The 8,960-nt window shown below is 36.9% G+C and overlaps 1 protein-coding gene across 4 annotated transcripts in view; it reads left to right on the top strand.

Annotated features, from left to right (window-relative positions):
- The first annotated feature begins 262 nt into the window (after positions 1-262).
- Positions 263-8,960, top strand: part of LOC144973260 (4-aminobutyrate aminotransferase, mitochondrial-like) — a 24,230-nt gene continuing 15,532 nt past the window's right edge. The window contains exons 1-2 of one of the 4 annotated variants that reach the window (XM_078915502.1): positions 263-327; positions 8,579-8,670. The gene's annotated coding sequence lies outside the window, so the exon portion shown is untranslated. Of the gene's footprint in view, positions 328-2,994; positions 3,315-5,267; positions 5,290-8,578; positions 8,671-8,960 lie in introns of those variants that run through there. The other 3 variants (XM_078915501.1, XM_078915503.1, XM_078915504.1) reach the window with 3 other exon arrangements.

Below are 8,960 nucleotides of genomic sequence, written 5' to 3'. Positions count from 1 at the left end.
GCCAATGATAAGCGGCGTTGTCTGTATTGGAAGCTTGGGTGGTTATTATAGATAGAATGCGCTTGGCCAAGGAGTTCACAACATTGCCATCCGGAAGTATAACGGACTAACACACAAACTCTGTGTAACTATGAACTTTTGTAGTCTGGTTAATACAGTTTAGTGAGAACAACTCACAAACGCGGATGGCAAAAACAATAACAAAGGCCTGAGTGACGTCATCTGCATACTATCTATAGCATATTATCAAAGCCACAACTTTGACACAACTGGACGTTAATAGTGTGTAACGCAGCTAGATAGCTGTTGATATCTTAGCATTGTCTGGTAAGCGATGGGATTATTATTGTGTTGTATTCTATAGATAGAATGCGCTTGGCCAAGGAGTTCACAACATTGCCATCCGGAAGTATAACGGACCAACACACAAACCTGTGTGTATCCATGAACGTTTATAGTCGGGGTAATACAGTTCAGTGAGCATTACTCATAAACGCGGATGGCAAAAAAACAATAACAAAGACCTGAGTGACGTCATCTTCGAACTATCTAAAATATGAGAAAAGGCAGACCTGTTAAAATCTCAAACTTCATGTGTGTGTATGTGTGTGTGTGTGTGAGGGAGAAATAGAGAGAAGGATAGAGAGAGAGTGGGAGAGAGAGGGGAGTATATGAAATAAGATAGAGAAAGAAGAGAAGATGAAGAGAGAGAGAGAGAGAGAGAGAGAGAGAGAGAGAGAGAGAGAGAGAGAGAGAGAGAGAGAGAGAGAGAGAGAGAAGTTGCGATGCAAAGTCATCTTACTCTTGACTAAATTTAGCCTATGATGAGCGGCGCTGTCTGTATTGGAAGCTTGGGTATCAAAGCCACAACTTTGACACAACTGGACGTTAATAGTGTGTAACGTAGCTAGATAGCTGTTGATATCTGGTAAGCGATGGGATTATTATTGTGTTGTATTCTATAGATAGAATGCGCTTGGCCAAGGAGTTCACAACATTGCCATCCGGAAGTATAACGGACCAACACACAAACCTGTGTGTATCCATGAACGTTTATAGTCGGGGTAATACAGTTCAGTGAGCATAACTCATAAACGCGGATGGCAAAAAACAATAACAAAGACCTAAGTGACGTCATCTTCGAACTATCTATAATATGAGAAAAGGCAGACCTGTTAAAATCTCAAACTTCATGTGTGTGTATGTGTGTGTGTGTGAGGGAGAAATAGAGAGAAGGATAGAGAGAGAGTGGGAGAGAGAGGGGAGTATAGATATAGAGAAAGAAAGAGAAAGACTGTAAGAGAGAGAGAGAGAGAGAGAGAGAAGAGAGAGAGAGAGAGAGAGAGAGAGAGAGAGAGAGAGTTGCGATGCAAAGTCATCTTACTCTTGACTAAATTTAGCCAATGATAAGCGGCGTTGTCTGTATTGGAAGCTTGGGTATCAAAGCCACAACTTTGACATAACCGGACGTTAATAGTGTGTAACGTAGCTAGATAGCTGTTGATATCTGGTAAGCGATGGGATTATTATTGTGTTGTATTCTATAGATAGAATGCGCTTGGCCAAGGAGTTCACAACATTGCCATCCGGAAGTATAACGGACCAACACACAAACTCTGTGTAACCATTAACTTTTATAGTCTGGTTAATACAGTTTAGTGAGAACAACTCACAAACGCGGATGGCAAAAACAATAACAAAGGCCTGAGTGACGTCATCTGCATACTATCTATACTCGGGAGGGGGGGGGGGGCGATGCGTTTTTACAAGTTTAGTCAGTAAACTCGTCTTTCAAATATCGATGAACTATTATGATTCTCAACGTGTCAAAAACATTATTAACCCTCTCCTTACAAACTATAGGAAAAATCGTCACAATCGTTGCGATACAACCAACATTTTTCTTATTCAAATTTCTTTTGTACATAATAAAATTTAAAGAAAATGAACAATGTGTTGAAGAGGACGTTTTGCTAAAGAAATTATTTATCACAAGGACTTACTGCTATTGTGTTTGAGTGATAAAACATATTTTTATGTCAGATGTGTGTGAAGTTTTGGGGAAAATTCTGAAAATGGCTGGTAAGGAGAGAGTTAAAGTCCCAAGTATGTGCATTTTTTGACAAGATGAGGGTCATTTTAATCGATCAATATTTGAATTACAAGATTTCTGGCCAAAATTTATAAAAACGTGGGGTTTTTTCATTTTTTTCATAGTACTGCAGTCTATATAGCCACTGACTGTGTATTTTGAAGTCTGGTAACCGAACGTAATATAGATATTTCGAAGATGACGTCACTCAGGTCTTTGTTATTGTTTTTTGCCATCCGCGTTTATGAGTAATGCTCACTGAACTGTATTAACCTGACTATAAACGTTCATGGATGCACACAGTTTTGTGTGTTGGTCCGTTATACTTCCGGATGGCAATGTTATGAGCTTCTTAGCCAAGCGCATACTATATATAGATATGCCTATTATTATTATTGTTTTTAATGTTGAAAATGTGTGTTGTTTTAGGAGTAAGTTCTATGATAGCAAAGAAAGGCTGCGATTAGGGATATTCGCCAAATTTAAATAAAAGTACACTAGGGACAATTTGTAAACCCACCGGCTATGAATAGGGATTAAGTAAATTATCATTATTTTTGTGTGTGTGTGATCTATTCATGGTATATTTATTATTATTATTATGATCATGATTATTATTATTATTATTATTATTATTATTGTTATTATTATTATTATTATTATTATTATTATTATTATTATTATTATTATTATCATCATCATCATCATCATCATCATCATCATCATCATCATCATCATCATCATCATCATCATCATCATCATCATCACCATCATCATCACCATCGTCATCAATATAAATGTCATGTAAATAGATAGGTCTGTTGGTATAGTGATTCGGTTTTCTATTGTATTCTATTCCCGCTGATGCTCCGTGCTCACACTTCCCCGAACTCACACGCACCACAACGATATTGCTGTGCGAGGGGTGGGAACACTATTTATTTATTCTCCTCAGCCTTTCTGTGCTTGGCATACACAGCAATGTCTATTCATTCATTCCATGGTTCAACGACAGCACACTACAAATAGTTTACACAGCCATAATAAGGAACATTTCGCGTCTGTGTTCACAGTTCACAACTCAAAGCACATAATTTGCTCAGTTGACAGTTGATATTTTTGGATTTAGTTTCCTGTGTAAAATATAACCTTTTTCGGGACCGTTCAAAAAGTAGGCTATGCAGGAATTATTTCCATTCTTCAGTGTCGTATAAAATACAAGGTAAGGAACAGTTTATTGTCTAAGAGAGACAAATATTTGGTACGATCTTTATAAACAATACTTAGTCCATGTGATATGTGCTGGAATCATTGCCCTTGCTGCAACACGTATTCAAAATCACCCGCATTAACGGAATGTGCTCACAATTGTTTGTTTAAACTTCCGGCCATCCGCTGGTCTGTCTGTTCAATCCTATCCTCAGATATTTACGATTTTGATAAACACAATGACGGTATATTTTTGAGAGGATCCAAAAATTAAACAGCTATAGAAAGAATGAAGTTGACAACACACAGCTCTTTGTTAATAATTTTAAAACCACTTTTAGTGATTAGTTCTCACTAAATTATATCAATCATAAACTGTAATGGGCACACACAGTTTTATGTGTTGGTATGATTAATCTGTCTGGCGGATGTTGTGATTATTTTACCTAAACGCATAACGACAATACAAACCATGAATCTGATGTGTTGGGATGTAAATAGATTGTAACACTTGATCAGCTGTACAAGTAACATTATTATTAATTCTCCTCGTTTAAATACATAAACTTAATTCAAATCCTATGCTATCCACTATGAGCTCGATTTTAAGCATTGAAATCACCCTTCATAATAGACCGATGATAATTTTTCTATGATCTACACACGGATTTATGTATTTTAAGTATAAAGAAGCGTTGCCATAGGAATGATCTATAGATAGAACGAAGTTGACGTCACTCGGGTCTTTTTTTTTTTTTTTTTTTTTTTTTTTTTTTTGCCATCCATGTTTATGAATAATTATCACGAAACGGTATTAACCAGAATATAAACGTTCATGGTTACACATGGTTTTGTGTGTTGGTACGTTATACTTCCGGACTTGAACGCTTGGCCTAACACAAAAGGCCCTAGACGGACGTGTAATTATTTTCAGGTCTGATAACCCAATTCTTTATGGGCTCATTGTTGTAATGGGAATCTCAAAAAAATGACACAAAATATTGTCCATTACAACATTATTAAACTAGGCCCATAAGTGGATTTTGATTTCAGACCTGCAGATGTGTACACGTCGCCCTAGACAATATTAGTTGAGGGCCTAAACCGCTTATCATAACAAATATTGTGTCTGTAGAATCGCATCTTGTAAGTTCCATACTATCATAGTAGAGTGCAGCAAGATGTACTGTACTGTTTATCTCAGACGAATCAAAGAGGTCCCAATAGCTCAGTTGGTAGAGCACTTACTTCAGGCACAAAAGGACTAGGGATCGATCCCGGTTGTGATCAAGACTCTTTTCTTCCCCCACCCCCCTCCCCTGTCCATCCAGCTGTGATGTGGTGGCTCGGTCTGTCAGATCCAGGATAAACTCGGGTATAATGGACCCTATGGTTCGGAAGGACTACATTTATCACAATACAAGACTTGCTTTCAATAACGGGCCCCTTTTTAACCAGATAACTCATCGACCGTGGCTTGTGCTCTTGAGTGCGTTGCCGGTCAGCTGTCTCCACGAATCACGATTCTCTGCGGTACGCATGAAATCTGTGTTGCTTTTTAAATCACATTTATTTTGGACCAGATAACTACCGTCCTCTAGAAAGAGACGTATTCAAAAAATTGGCCAGAAACCTCGTCCATTATTAAATATCAGTCGATTTAAATGACCCTCATTTTGGCAAAAACTCTCAAATCTTGGACCTCGCGAGGAAAGCCTCCGTCGAAGCTCAGACTTTTTATATCTTCGTCATCCATTATTTTGCACATGGAAAATGCACGAATGTTGCATGAGATTTCTTTATGAAATTTTATCTTGAGCTCTTTTTCTACTCGTTCATTAGATCGAACGCGCGTAAGCACTGGAAGTAAACAATCTTTTTAGACTGCCGGAAATGAATAGAAAATTAACTTGAACATTCTCCTGTGTTAAAAGAGTCTTTGATTGACCATTTCACAACTACTATTCTAGTTTAACGTTGCAATAGTTGTGAGTTGCATTCCATGTAATATAACTTTGCTATGTCTGTATTTCGAACGTCTGTATTTGTTTGTTTGTTTGTTTTTAAAATAGCAAGCATTAATTCAGTGATAATTATAAAGATGTATAAATAGATAAAATATCGAAAAGCTAATTTACTTCAACAGTTCTGTTTCATATTTACCGCTCCATTAATATTAAAGTCGAGCACTTTTATTTCGTGATTTTTTGTTTTATACCTCTTTAATTCTTTAGATTAAAGATATCTAATTGTTTGGGTTTTGTTTTGTTTTGTTTGTTTTTGTTTTGTTTGTTTTGTATTGTTTTATTTTTGTTGTTTTTTTTGTTTTGTTTTTTTTTTTGGTTTCTATCTTTTTTTTTATTCTTGCTCTAATTGACTTTTGCTCTGTTCTATTGAAGACCATACCAAAGATTTCTGGCCACACTATTAAATTTATTATGAGAGTACGACAGAATAATAATCAACAGACTTTGGTTTGCAATCAAAGCAAAGGAACAGATGGCTATGTCTCCTTCATCTAGAAATGATATGAAAATAATAGATCTCAACCGACGTGTACGTTTAGATATAATAGGACTGATAATCGAATCCAATTGTGGGCCTAATTTAACATTATTGTAATTGACAATATTTTGCGTCATATTTTGAGATTTCTTATACAACAATGAGCCTATAATATAATGAATTGGGTTATCAGACCTGCAAATAATGTCAAGACGGCCTCAGCCAGTCCCCCGCCCCCCCCCCCCCCCTTCCTACCACAAATCTTTTGTTCAGGCCTATTATTCACTATTACATTGTATCAATCCAATACTCGGCATAATATATGGACAGTCCAGGCACAACCGCTAAATCGATTTCATCTAAGCCATCACATACTTTGTTTCCGAGTTTGGAAATGAGCCTGTATAAGTGAATGGTCTATAAGAGCCAAAAGGCCCGGACTTTACTCCAGTGTCTGTAGCATAAAATGGACAGTAGCTTGCTTCCCTTTGGATAGGACCAAGGCCTTGATAGGACACTAGTCTGTAGCAAAATACTTTCTTCTTATCGGTACGTATTAGTTAAGCAATGGACATCGAAATGAGGCTCTGTGAATACATGCCGAATAACCGACATTTTGGGCCATTCAGATTATTATCAACACTTTTCACAATTTAAAAATGCATGGCTATGCACGTTGTTACTGTGCAATAGGGAACAAAAGTGTCTTTTTAAAAACTGGTTCCAATCTCATAGGAAGTGTAAAACCACTCTTCCGTAGGACTGTATAGATACCTTGTGAAATTGATTTTCTGATTTCAGAGTTATGGCATCTTATTTTCTAGTCTAAATCTATACTGGATGTCAATAACGATCTTCCATCCTCGCTCTTTTTCGTCTCGTATAGTTAGGTCTCAGCTTAGACATCCTGCTTCTAAAGTAAGACAGTTATGCCACCGTATGATTCAATGTGTAACCTGTTCATTATTAGTCATTCGAAGGACTGGTTACATACACACTTCCAAGGAGTTTGGAACCGATAGAGAAGAATGGGTGACGTCACGACGTATCTGCCCAACTCAACGCGTTACTGTGTCAAAACATCGTGAAGAGTTCTCAAACACGGGCTAAACTATTCAAAATTATTTATGGCCACAAACCCACCTGGAATATGTAATAATCATACGGCATGTCAGTTCTTTGCCCTTTCAATTCCGAGTGTGTTGTAGGTCAATGTTTGCAATAGCATTAATTTTGAGGCAATACAGACAGTTGTGTAGCTAAAGTATGTTTTATCTTCATTATTATCTTTCATAAGACACCAGTGTTATGACACTTAAAATGATAAGTGGTCAAGGTGAATATTGATTACGTTTTGGAAATGTCATCTCATTCAAACTTGCCTTACACTTACATACAATGTAAATTAAACTCTGAGAGACTGAAAGGAAGAAATTTATTGATGCATCGCGCTTAGCCAGAAAACTCACACCAACTTGCCAGCCGGATATAACGTACCAACACACAAAACGGTGCGTCACCTTAAATGATTATATAGTCGGATCAATATGATTGATTGAGAACTACTCTTTTAACAATGGCTGGCGAAAACAAATCATACTCCAGAAAGATGCGTATTAAAAATTTGGCCAGAAAACTCGTCCTTCAAATATCGACCGATTTAAACGACACTCGCGTGGCCCCAGGTTTGAGAGATTTTGCCAAGTCGAGGGTCATTTAAATCGGTCGATTTTTGAAGGAGGAGTTTTCTGGGTCTTTTTGGAATACGGCAGTTAACTGGTTAAATGTAGATTAACTAGATTATGGAATGGTCAGTTTTATGAAGCTTTCGTAACAAAACTAACTCGATGAAGTGAAGGCATTCGTTTTAACAATAATTTCAGAGGTTGTAATAACATTCAATTATAACCAAAAGAATCACCCCTGCATAATACCGGTTTTGGGCGACTGGATACATATTAAGATTGGTAAAACATTTCGGCTCAATTTCCATTTTGAAGATTTAATTATTTTTTTTACAATTGCCATAAACCATAAATTAAATCATATTTCCAAGAAATGAATGAAAACAAAGTAAAATAAATAACATTAGTTTAAAATGACTGAATGAAACGTGATCAAATCCAAACGTTTCTATGTGCGGCTATGTGGTCTAGTGGTATGACACTCGCTTTCGGATCGGAAGGTCCTGGGTTCGAGCCTCGCGCTCGGCGCATAGTTGAGTCTTTGGAAAAGGCTCTTTACTCACATTCTCTCACCGTACTCGGTGTAAAATGTGTACCTGGCCGTTAACAGCGATGTCTTTGTCCGAAAAATTGTAATATCGCCTACAGGCGTCATGTCCCGTCCTACATGTTAAATGTTGCTGTTGACCAGGGACCCCTTATAAAGCGTTTTGAGCACATTTAGTGGATATTGCGCTATACAAAGCTCAATCTTTTTTTCTAACTTTCAGTCCTTCACAAGTTTTCTTACATCGTTCTTCATGACAGGATTGTAATCTTGAGGAATGTACACCCTTCATCATGTTTTATTAATTATGAAGTTTATATTTTTGCATTGCGCCAATCACATGTTAAAATATTAAAATATTATAAATATTGAACAAACCACTATATTTACCCAGATGGTGGTCGTTGGAAATCTAAGGGTAACATCATTCAATTTTGTCAGGTGCCTGTTATATTAACAAAGACTAACATAAACACTGACATCTTTTATAAAAGACTTTACATGCTCAAAGCACTTTACATTTTTTTTTTCTATTTTCAGTCCGTGCGTGACCGAATTATCATATCATGCATACACCCGATTGATGTCCTATTTGAACTCTCATAAGAAGATCCGTCGGTGTCTACAGCCAGGTAATCATTCATACCTGAGTTAAGTGTGATAAGGTGGTAACGAGGCTAATCCAAGGACATCATTTAAGGCTTGGGACTAGTTTTCTGTCGTGCTCTTGAAAAACCATTTACTTAAAATTTCGCCCAGACAACTCGTCCTTCAATTATCGATCGATGAAAATGGTTTTAATCAATCGATAGCTGAAGGACGATTTTTCTGGCCAAAATTTTTAATAACTTTTTTTTAAAAAAAATTTTTTAATTATTATTTTCGTTGGGAAGGGGGAGGGGGGGGGGGAGTACGAGAGTTT

Source organism: Berghia stephanieae, chromosome 5 (genome assembly GCF_034508935.2).
Source record: "Berghia stephanieae isolate SIO BIC M18660-M18661 chromosome 5, UCSD_Bste_1.3, whole genome shotgun sequence".
Classification (NCBI taxonomy): Eukaryota; Metazoa; Mollusca; class Gastropoda; order Nudibranchia; family Aeolidiidae; genus Berghia; species Berghia stephanieae.
This window is presented reverse-complemented; position numbering and strand designations above follow the sequence as displayed.